Source organism: Ranitomeya imitator, chromosome 8 (genome assembly GCF_032444005.1).
Source record: "Ranitomeya imitator isolate aRanImi1 chromosome 8, aRanImi1.pri, whole genome shotgun sequence".
Taxonomy (NCBI): domain Eukaryota; kingdom Metazoa; phylum Chordata; class Amphibia; order Anura; family Dendrobatidae; genus Ranitomeya; species Ranitomeya imitator.
Window position 1 is genome coordinate 94,447,827 of NC_091289.1, and position 12,102 is coordinate 94,459,928.

The 12,102-nt window shown below is 49.8% G+C and overlaps 1 protein-coding gene across 1 annotated transcript in view; it reads left to right on the forward strand.

Moving 5' to 3' along the window:
* Positions 1 to 3,335: 3,335 nt before the first annotated feature.
* The window catches only part of MYH9 (myosin heavy chain 9), a 234,002-nt gene continuing 225,235 nt past the window's right edge, over positions 3,336 to 12,102 (forward strand). The window contains exon 1 of the mRNA XM_069737169.1: positions 3,336 to 3,495. The gene's annotated coding sequence lies outside the window, so the exon portion shown is untranslated. The remainder of the gene's footprint in view (positions 3,496 to 12,102) is intronic.

Here is a 12,102-nt window from a genome sequence, read left to right on the forward strand (position 1 = left end):
TTGGCCACACAGTTCTGCTCGATTTTCATCCATCGGTTGTTGTGCCAACAACTACAGATACAGAGTTGCCAATTAGTTAAGCACTATAATGAGTGGCAAAAGGGGAATAGGCATGTTGGAAAGGGAGAAAAAGGTTGTGTCCGTGGGGTAGGTGGTAAAGCAACAGTAACATCTGCAGGAGAAAGACCATCTTCCAGCCAAAGTAAGATGTCTACTTCTTTTCGTGGACAATCGGATATGATTCCTTTCTTACAACCATCACTACAAGCATCGCCAAAAATTCCAGATGAGGCACAAAAACAGCAGGTGCTTGAACGGATATCAAGTGCCAGGTCTTTCACCAGGAAGGAACAACCACGGGAAGGGCAGCATCCAAAAAGGAAAACCACCTATGCCAAAACATGGTATCCATCCACAGACAGCTGTTTCGGGGTATTTGCCCCTCATCAGTGTAGAGTAGGAAACTGGCTATTAGGAGCAGTGCCTAGTGAAAGGACTATAAACATAAGGATGAATGACCTCGGGGAGATCAAAACATCCAACACCGCGGAGACACCATCACGTGTTTCTCAACGCAGTGATCCAGAACACTGCCCCCATCCCTTATGGGAAATATGCAAATGCATGTAGAAAAGCCGCGGAGACACCATCACTAGGCACTGCTCCTAATAGCCAGTTTCCTACTCCACACTAATGAGCGGCAAATACCCCGAAACAGCTGTCTGTGGATGGATACCATGTTTTGGCATAGGTGGTTTTCCTTTATTGGATGCTGCCCTTCCTGTGGTTGTTCCTTCCCGGTGAAAGACCTGGCTATTCATTGCTTGCGTTGAGAAACACGTGATGGTGTCTCCGCGGCTTTTCTACATGCATTTGCATGCAGTGATTTGACATGTGTAGCGACCACACGGAAACGCTAAAGTTTTGCGTTTTCGTGCAGTTGCTGCACACGTCAAATCACCAAATGAGGACGCATCCGCATACAATGCACGTCCCTGCATACCCAATGTTAAAGATAGGTACGCAGGACGCATGAAGTAGGCGGAGCGTAGGCGGAGCGTAGGCGGAACTTCAGGGAGCAAGAAGGGAGGAAGTACGCTGCCATCTCCAGCACTCCTGACCGCAAATGTGAAACCAGCCTAACACAGATTGCAGAGGGAAGTCCTTGTTCGGGGTCCGTGTACAGACACTAGGGGTCCAGTACCATCTCTAGTGGTAAGTTATTGATTGGTGGAGGGCGCCTGTAGGGAACTTTACCCCAAGCTCTATACGCTCCCTGTGGGGCTGTGCTCTACTCTATCGGCAGTCACATACGAATGAAAGGAGCTGTGTTCGAGGCTTCTGACCTGCCACACTATCTCCTGGGACAAAAGACCCCCATAAAAATGTCCGTGTTCTGACAATCTCTGAGCTGGAGCCCAGCAACCTGGAAGTTACCGCTAACCTGAGGATACCTATTTTCACCGGACAATAATGGTATGTTTCCACGTTCAGGAAACGCTGCGTGTTTGACGCTGCGTAGAGCCGCAGCGTCAAACACGCAGCGTCCAGATGTTACAGCATAGTGGAGGGGATTCATGAAATCCCGTCTCCACTATGCATTAAAAGACGCATGCGGCAGACCCGCGGAAACGGACATGCGGTGCGTCTTTTCAGAAGCAGCATGTCCTTACATTGCAGAAACAATGCAAGGACAACGCTGGTGACCTGCCAGTTACCTCAGGTGCAGATTTGGTCAGGATTTTACCTGCATAAAATCCTGACCAAATCCTGATTCAATCCTGAACGTGGACACATACCCTAAGGGTATGTGCACACGTCAGGATTTTTAGAGGTTTTTTTGCGGAATTTCGCTATAAAAACGCTATAATTCCGCATTAAAAACGCTAAAATTATGCATCCTATCATTTAGAATGCATTCCGGATTTTTTGTGCAGATGTAAGCGTTTTTTTCCGCAAAAAAAACGCTTACCGCTAAAAATCCGGACATGCTCTATCTTTTTCTGGAATATTTGCGGATTTCTAAGCCAAAATGACATTCCGGAGAAAAAAAAAAAATCCGCAAAAATTCCACAAAAAATCTGAGCAAAATCCGCGCAAAAAACGCGCAATTTCCGCGAGAAATCCGCGCAAAAAAAAAAAAACGCGGATTTCTGGCAGAAATCTCAGGATTTTGTCAGGAAAAAATCCTGACGTGTGCACATACCCTAAATGTTAAGACCCACATCTAGAAAATAAACTACCTGCAGCGTCAAAGGAGAATGCAGGTTAGGCTAGTTTCACACTAGCGTCGGACTCGGCCCGTCGCAGTGCGTCGGGCCGAGGTTACCGACGCTAGCGTTGTTTGCGCCGCACAACGGGTGCAGCGGATGCAGATTTTCATTGCATCCGCTGCCCCATTGTGAGGTGCGGGGAGGTGGGGGAGGAGTTCCGGCCGCGCATGCGCGGTCGGAAAAAGCGGTCCGTCGGCAGCAAAAAACGTTACATGTAGCGTTTTTTGCTCCCGACGGTCCGCCAAAGCACGACGCATCCGTCGCACGACGGATGCGACGTGTGGCAATCCGTCGCAATGCGTCGTCAATACAAGTCTATGGGGGAAAAACGCATCCTGCAAGCACTTTTGCAGGATGCGTTTTTTTCTGCAAAACGACGCATTGTGACGGACTGCAGTTAACGCTAGTGTGAAAGTAGCCTAATGTGGTAGTACCGAGTCGTGATCAGCAATCAGGTCGGGGGGTAAGGCTACTTTCATACTAGCGTCGGAATCTCCCCGTCGCAATGCGTCGGGGAGAGATTCCGACGCTAGTGTTTGCTGCATTGCACAATGGGTGCAATGGATGCATTTTTCCGGCGCATCCGCTGCCCCATTGTAAGGTGCGGGGAGGTGGGGGCGGATGCGCGGTCGGAAAAAGCGTTTTTTGCTCCCGACGGTCCGCAAAAGCACGATGCATCCGTCGCTTGACGGATGCGACCTGTGGCAATCCGTCGCAAATGCGTCGTCTATACAAGTCTATGGGGAAAAAACGCATCCTGCAAGCACTTTTGCGGGATGCGTTTTTTCTGCAAAACGACGCATTGTGACGGATTGCAGAAAACGCTAGTGTGAAAGTAGCCTAACGAGGCCTCGTCCCTGTCATCTACAGAGCAATGCAGATCTGGTGACCTGTCTGCTCTTTACGTTCCCTTCGCCCTCCTGGGCCGCAGCCGCACGTCACTCAGCTCTTAACGCGTCTAAATAACGCATGGCCCGCACCCGGGAGTGCACCAAGCAGACTGCCCCTCAGCAGCCATTGGCCAGCTGGGGAGATATGATCACGCCCCCTCCCGCGATGGGCGTGACTTACCGGCCACCTCCCTGGCTCTAACCTCCACTGCCGGTGGGTGTCAGTTGGTCCCCGGCTGCTCCAGAGGTGGCAGCTAGGTGCGGAACTGTTCGGGCAGTGCCTCGCTCTCTGTTGTCGCGGTGTCCATCTTGCTCGCACGGCTGGCTCTCAGGTAGGTGAGCGGCTTCTGATGTCACACGTGCACCCTGTGGAAGTGGCCGCACCTAGAAGGACCGGCTGCGTGTGCTGTGTACAAGGCGCTGGTCCGTGCTCCCCATTTCCGGGTGCGGAGCTGCACAGTCCTGGGCTCGTCCGCCCTTGTCTCATCCCAGTAGGTCACATACAAACTCCACGAGTGACGCACGGGCTCGGTACTTCCCTTTGTGTGGCGCTCTGTAGCCCGGGGAGCTGTGGGATTGTGCTGCTCTCACCTCGGCCCTGCACTCAGTGCGGGGTGGGGTCCCAGCATCTGCCCGGCTTCCCGCACTGCGCCGTGTGTGACCTCCTGACCGGGGCAGCTGTGCCCGGCCTCCCGCCGTGTGTGAGCTCCTGACCGGGGCAGCTGTGCCCGGCTTCCCGCACTGCCGCCGTGTGTGAGCTCCTGACCGGGGCAGCTGTGCCCGGCTTCCCGCACTGCCGCCGTGTGTGAGCTCCTGACCGGGGCAGCTGTGCCCGGCTTCCCGCACTGCCGCCGTGTGTGAGCTCCTGACCGGGGCAGCTGTGCCCGGCTTCCCGCACTGCCGCCGTGTGTGAGCTCCTGACCGGGGCAGCTGTGCCCGGCCTCCCGCACTGCCGCCGTGTGTGAGCTCCTGACCGGGGCAGCTGTGCCCGGCCTCCCGCACTGCCGCCGTGTGTGAGCTCCTGACCGGGGCAGCTGTGCCCGGCCTCCCGCACTGCCGCCGTGTGTGAGCTCCTGACCGGGGCAGCTGTGCCCGGCCTCCCGCACTGCCGCCGTGTGTGAGCTCCTGACCGGGGCAGCTGTGCCCGGCTTCCCGCACTGCCGCCGTGTGTGAGCTCCTGACCGGGGCAGCTGTGCCCGGCTTCCCGCACTGCCGCCTGACACGTGTGAGAACCTAACCCGAGCCGGCATACTCCCCACACTGCCGCCTGATACCGGGGCCGCTGTGGCTCCTGCCTGCGCCAGTGCTGCGCTGTCGGTGACTTCCTGAGTAAGTTTCTCAGTCAGCCACACCCAACGTAGAAGTGCTGCGCCGCCAGTTACTGGGCTCCGGGCGCTTCTTGCGCCTTTTTCTTCTGATCTGAAGGTTCTTCTAGATACATACGTACGTACGCCTGGGCATAGTAAATATCTGTGGTTAGTTATAGCACCTCACTTCCCTTATTTTCCCATCATGCCTCTCATTTTCCCCCCTAACACTTGTCATTTCGACCTCACATCTGTCATTTTCTGATCACTCCACTATTTTCCCTCACTTCTCTTATTTTGCACTCACACCTTTTCATTTTCACCTCAGTATGTTTGTCATCTCCCCTGTAAATAGTATATACCTGCTGTATGTCATCTTCTCCTGTATATAGTATATACCTGTATGTCCTCTCCTGTATATAGTGTATACCTGTCATCTCCCCTGTGTATAGTATATACCTGCTGTCCTCTCCTCCTCTATATACCTATGTGCCATCTCCTCCTGTATATAGTATGTACCTGTATGTCATCTCCTCCTGTATATAGTGTACTAGATTGTGGCCCGATTCTAACGCATCAGGTATTCTAGAATATGCATGTCCCCGTAATATATGGACAATGATGATTCCAGAATTCGCGGCAGACTGTGCCCGTCGCTGATTGGTCGAGGCAACCTTTATGACATCATCGTCGCCATGGCAACCATTATGACATCTACGTCGATACTGTGCCCGTCTCTAAATCAGAAACGTGAGATGTCTACGTCCTTTATGACATCATCGTCGCTGTGCCCGTTGCTGATTGGTCGAGGCCTAGCGGCCTCGACCAATCAGAGAGCCGGGATTTCCAAGACAGACAGACGGAAAAACCCTTAGACAATTATATATAGATACGTGTCATCTCCCCTGTATAGTGTGTACCTGTGTCGTCGTCTCCCCCTGTATAGTGTGTACCTGTGTCGTCGTCTCCCCCTGTATAGTGTGTACCTGTGTCGTCGTCTCCCCCTGTATAGTGTGTACCTGTGTCGTCGTCTCCCCCTGTATAGTGTGTACCTGTGTCGTCGTCTCCCCCTGTATAGTGTGTACCTGTGTCGTCGTCTCCCCCTGTATAGTGTGTACCTGTGTCGTCGTCTCCCCCTGTATAGTGTGTACCTGTGTCGTCGTCTCCCCCTGTATAGTGTGTACCTGTGTCGTCGTCTCCCCCTGTATAGTGTGTACCTGTGTCGTCGTCTCCCCCTGTATAGTGTGTACCTGTGTCGTCGTCTCCCCCTGTATAGTGTGTACCTGTGTCGTCGTCTCCCCCTGTATAGTGTGTACCTGTGTCGTCGTCTCCCCCTGTATAGTGTGTACCTGTGTCGTCGTCTCCCCCTGTATAGTGTGTACCTGTGTCGTCGTCTCCCCCTGTATAGTGTGTACCTGTGTCGTCGTCTCCCCCTGTATAGTGTGTACCTGTGTCGTCGTCTCCCCCTGTATAGTGTGTACCTGTGTCGTCGTCTCCCCCTGTATAGTGTGTACCTGTGTCGTCGTCTCCCCCTGTATAGTGTGTACCTGTGTCGTCGTCTCCCCCTGTATAGTGTGTACCTGTGTCGTCGTCTCCCCCTGTATAGTGTGTACCTGTGTCGTCGTCTCCCCCTGTATAGTGTGTACCTGTGTCGTCGTCTCCCCCTGTATAGTGTGTACCTGTGTCGTCGTCTCCCCCTGTATAGTGTGTACCTGTGTCGTCGTCTCCCCCTGTATAGTGTGTACCTGTGTCGTCGTCTCCCCCTGTATAGTGTGTACCTGTGTCGTCGTCTCCCCCTGTATAGTGTGTACCTGTGTCGTCGTCTCCCCCTGTATAGTGTGTACCTGTGTCGTCGTCTCCCCCTGTATAGTGTGTACCTGTGTCGTCGTCTCCCCCTGTATAGTGTGTACCTGTGTCGTCGTCTCCCCCTGTATAGTGTGTACCTGTGTCGTCGTCTCCCCCTGTATAGTGTGTACCTGTGTCGTCGTCTCCCCCTGTTAGTCAGGGCCAAAAGTATTGACACCCCTGCAATTCTGTCAGATAATACTCAGTTTCTTCCTGAAAATGATTGCAATCACAAATTCTTTGGTATTCTTTTAATTTGTTTTAAATGAAAAAACACAAGAGAATTAAAGGGAACCTGTCACCCCCGTTTTTTCAGTAGGAGATACAAATACCGTTAAATAGGGCCTGAGCTGTGCTTTACAATAGGGTATTTTTTGTCCCCCGATTCCCCACCTATGCTGCCGAAATACCTTACAAAAGTGTCCTTTTTCGCCTGTCAATCAGGCTGGTCAGGTCAGATGGGCGTGGTCATTCTCCCCCACATATTGCTTATGTTCCCGTTGGTGGCGTAGTGCTTCTCGCATGCGCAAGTGCCGAATGCACTGCGCAGCTGTAGAAAAAGAGCGCGCTCGCCGCTATTCAGCGGTTTCTCGGCGGGCGCGGCCATCTTCTTGAGGCCGCGCGTGCGCAGATGGAGTCTCCTGCTTCCCGGGGCTTCAGGAAAATGGCCGCGGGATGCGCAGATGGACATCGCGGCGGCCATTTTCCTGAAGCCGAGATTGTAAAGCACAGCTCAGGCCCTATTTAACGGTATTTTTATCTCCTACTGAAAAAACGGGGTGACAGGTTCCCTTTAAGCAAAAAGCAAAACATTGATCATTTCACATAACTCCAAAAATGGGCTAGACAAAAGTATTGGCACCCTCAGCCTAATACTTGGTTGCACAACCTTTAGCCAAAATAACTGCGACCAACCGCTTTCGGTAACCATCAATGAGTTTCTTACAATGCTCTGCTGGAATTTTAGACCATTCTTCTTTGGCAAACTGCTCCAGGTCCATGATATTTGAAGGGTGCCTTCTCCAAACTGCCATTTTTAGATCTCTTCACAGGTGTTCTAAGGGATTCAGGTCTGGACTCATTGCCGGCCACCTTAGAAGTCTCCAGTGCTTTCTCTCAAACCATTTTCTAGTGCTTTTTGAAATGTGTTTTGGGTCATTGCCTTGCTGGAAGGCCCATGACCTCTGAGGGAGACCCAGCTTTCTCACACTGGGCCCTACATTATGCTGCAAAAATTTTTGGTAGTCTTCAGACTTCATAATGCCATGCACACGATCAAGCAGTCCAGTGCCAGAGGCAGCAAAGCAACCCCAAAACATCAGGGAACCTCTGCCATGTTTAACTGTAGGGACCGTGTTCTTTTCTTTGAATGCCTTTTTTTTCTCCTGTAAACTCTATGTTGATGCCTTTGCCCAAAAAGCTCTACTTTTGTCTCATCTGACCAGAGAACATTCTTCCAAAAGATTTTAGGCTTTTTCAGGTAAGTTTTGGCCAACTCCAGCCTGGCTTTTTTATGTCTCGGGGTATGAAGTGGGGTCTTCCTGGGTCTCCTACTATACAGTCCCATTTCATTCAGATGCCGACGGATAGTACGGGTTGACACTGTTGTACCCTCGGACTGCAGGGCAGCTTGAACTAGTTTGCATGTTAGTTGAGGTTCTTTATCCAACATCCGCACAATCTTGCGTTAAAATCTCTTGTCAATTTTTCTTTTCCGTCCACATCTAGGGAGGTTAGCCACAGTGCCATGGGCTTTAACCCCTTAGTGACAGAGCCAATTTGGTACTTAATGACCGAGCCAATTTTTGCAATTCTGACTACTCACTTTGAGGTTATAACTCTGGAACGCTTCAACGGATCCCGCTGATTCTGAGAAAGCTTTTTCGTGACATATTGTACTTCATGTTAGTGGTAACAATTCTTCGATATTACTTGCCATTATTTATGGAAAAAACGGAAGTATGGCAAATTTTTAAAATTATGCAATTTTCAAACTTTGTATTTTTATGCCCTTAAATCAGAGAGATATGTCACGAAAAATAGTTAATAAATAACATTTCCCACATGTCTACTTTACATCAGCACAATTTTGGAAATACATTTTTTTTTTTGTTAGGGAGTTATAAGGGTTAAAAGTTGACCAGCAATTTCTCATTTTTACAACACCATTTTTTTTTAGGGACCACATCACATTTGAAGTCATTTTGAGGGGTCTATATGATAGAAAATAACGAAGTGTGACACCATTCTAAAAACTGCACCCCTCAAGGTTCTCAAAACCACATTCAAGAAGTTTATTAACCCTTTACGTGCTTCACAGGAACTGAAACAATGTGGAAGGAAAAAATGAACATTTAACATTTTTTGCAAACCTTTTAATTCAGAACCATTTTTTTTTATTTTCACAAGTGTAAAAACAGAAATGTGGGGGTAAACCACTGTTTGGGCGCACCGCAGAACTTGGAAGTGAAGGAGCGCCGTTTGACTTTTTCAATGCAGAATTGGCTGGAATTGAGATTGGACGCCATGTCGGGTTTGGAGAGCCCCTGATGTGCCTAAACAGTGGAAACCCCCCACAAGTGACACCATTTTGGAAACTAGACCCCTTAAGGAACTTATCTAGATGTGTGGTGAGCACTTTGAACCCCCAAGAGCTTCACAGAAGTTTATAACGTAGAGCCGTGAAAACAAAAAATCGCATTTGTTTACACAAAAATGATCTCTTTGCCCCCAAATTTTTATTTTCACAAGGGTGACAGGAGAAATTAGATCACAAAAGTTGTAGTGCAATTTCTCCTGAGTACGTCGATACCCAATATGTGGGGGTAAACCACTGTTTGGGCGCACCGCAGAGCTTGGAAGAGGAGTGCTGTTTTACTTTTCAATGTAGAATTGTCTGGAATTGAGATCGGACGCCATGTCGCGTTTGGTGAGCCCCTGATGTGCCTAAACAGTGGAAACCCCCCACAAGTGACACCATTTTGGAAACTAGACCCCCCAAGGAACTTATCTAGATGAGTGGTGAGAACTTTGAATGCCCAAGTGCTTCACAGAAGTTTATAATGCAGAGTCGTGAAAATAAAAAAATAATTTTTTCCCACAAAAAAAGATTTTTGTAGCCCCCAAGTTTTTATTTTCACAAGGGTAACAGGAGAAATTGGACCCCAAAAGTTGTTGTCCAATTTATCCTGAGTACGCTGATGCCCCATATGTGGGGGTAACCCACTGTTTGGGCGCACGGCAGAGCTCAGAAGGGAGGGAGTACCATTTGACTTTTTGAGCGCAAAATTGGCTGTCGTGTTTGGAGGCACCCTGATGTACCTAAACAGTGGAAACCCCCCAATTCTAGCTCCAACCCTAACCCCAACACACCCCTAACCCTAATCCCAACCCGATCCATAATCCTAATCACAACCCTTACCCCAAAACAACCCTAATGTCAACCCTAACCATAACCCTAATCAAAACCCTAAATCCAACACACCCCTAATCCTAACCTCAAACCTAACCCTAATCCCAATACACCCCTAATCACAACCCTAACCCCAAGCATAACCCTAATACCAACTCTAATCCAAACTCTAGCCCTAACTTTAGCCCCAACCCTAGCCCTAACTTTAGCCTCAACCCTAACCCTAAGGCTACTTTCACACTTGCGTCGTTTGGCATCCGTCGTTTTGGACAAAAAACGGATCCTGCAAATGTGCCCGCAGGATGCGTTTTTTGCCCATAGACTTTTATTGCCGACGGATCGCCACACTTCCCGTCCGTCCGTTTTGGCGGACCGTCGGCACAAAAAACGTTCATTGTAACGGTTTTTTGTACGTTGCGTTTGCCATTTCTGACCGCATGTGTGGCCGTAACTCCGCCCCCTCCTCCCCAGGACATAGATTGGGCAGCGGATTCGTTGAAAAACTACATCCGCTGCCCACGTTGTGCACAATTTTCACAACGTGCGTCGGTATGTCGGGCCAACGCATTGCGACGGCCCCGTACCGATGTAAGTGTGAAAGAAGCCTAACCCTAAATTTAGCCCTAACCCTAAATTTAGCCCTAACCCTAATTTTAGCCCCAACTGCTCTTCTCCGGCCGGCAGATGGCGACAGATGGCGGGCGCACTGCGCATGCGCTCGCCATTTTCTTTTGCCAAGAAGACGCCGGTGGCCAGGAGCAGCAGGAGGACCCAGGGACACAGGTAAGTATAATAGGGTCCCCGAATCCCCCTATTTCTCTGTCCTCTGATGTGCGATCACATCAGAGGACAGAGAATTACACTTTGCTTTTATTTTTTTTTTGTGGTCGCCGATCATGTTCTTTGGGGTCTCGGCTACCCCCGAGACACAGGAACATTCAGGTCTTTGGAGATGGACTTGTAGCCTTGAGATTGGTCATGCTTCCTCACAATTTGGTTTCTCAAGTCCTCAGACAGTTCTTTCATCTTCTTTCTTTTCTCCATGCTCAGTGGTACACACAAGGACACAAAACAGAGGTTGAGTCAACTTTAATCCATGTCATCTGGCTGCAAGTGTGATTTAGTTAGTCTACGTTCACACTAGCGTTATGCTAGTTTGCGTCGGGCGACACAGGCGTCATGCGCCCCTATATTTAACATGGGGGACGCATGCGTCTTTTTTGCCGCTAGCGTCGGACCAAGAAAACGCAACAAGTTGCATTTTTCTTGCGTCCAAATTTCGGCAAAAAACGTGCGTTTTGCTGCGTTTTTGCATGTGTTGTGCGTTGCGTCGCCGACGCAGCGGCGCACAACGCTAGTGTGAACGTAGCCTTATTGCAAACACCTGTTAGGTGCCACAGGTAAGTTACAGGTGCTGTTAGTTAAACAAATTAGAGAAGCATCACATGATTTTTTGAACAGTGCCAATACTTTTGTCCAGCCCCTTTTTTTTTGTTTGGTGTGGAATTATATCCAATTTGGCTTTAGGTCATTTCTTTTTGTTCCTTTTCATTTAAGACAAATTAAATGAAGATGATAATGCCAAATAATTTGTTTGCAATCATTTTCAGGAAGAAAATGAGTATTATCTGACAGAATTGCAGGGGGTCAATACTTTTGGCCAGGACTGTATATACCTGTGTCGTCCTCTCCTCCTGTATATACCTGTGTCGTCCTCCCCTCCTGTATATACCTGTGTCGTCCTCCCCTCCTGTATATACCTGTGTCGTCCTCCCCTCCTGTATATACCTGTGTCGTCCTCCCCTCCTGTATATACCTGTGTCGTCCTCCCCTCCTGTATATACCTGTGTCGTCCTCCCCTCCTGTATATACCTGTGTCGTCCTCCCCTCCTGTATATACCTGTGTCGTCCTCCCCTCCTGTATATACCTGTGTCGTCCTCCCCTCCTGTATATACCTGTGTCGTCCTCCCCTCCTGTATATACCTGTGTCGTCCTCCCCTCCTGTATATACCTGTGTCGTCCTCCCCTCCTGTATATACCTGTGTCGTCCTCCCCTCCTGTATATACCTGTGTCGTCCTCCCCTCCTGTATATACCTGTGTCGTCCTCCCCTCCTGTATATACCTGTGTCGTCCTCCCCTCCTGTATATACCTGTGTCGTCCTCCCCTCCTGTATATACCTGTGTCGTCCTCCCCTCCTGTATATACCTGTGTCGTCCTCCCCTCCTGTATATACCTGTGTCGTCCTCCCCTCCTGTATATACCTGTGTCGTCCTCCCCTCCTGTATATACCTGTGTCGTCCTCCCCTCCTGTATATACCTGTGTCGTCCTCCCCTCCTGTATATACCTGTGTCGTCCTCCCCTCCTGTATATA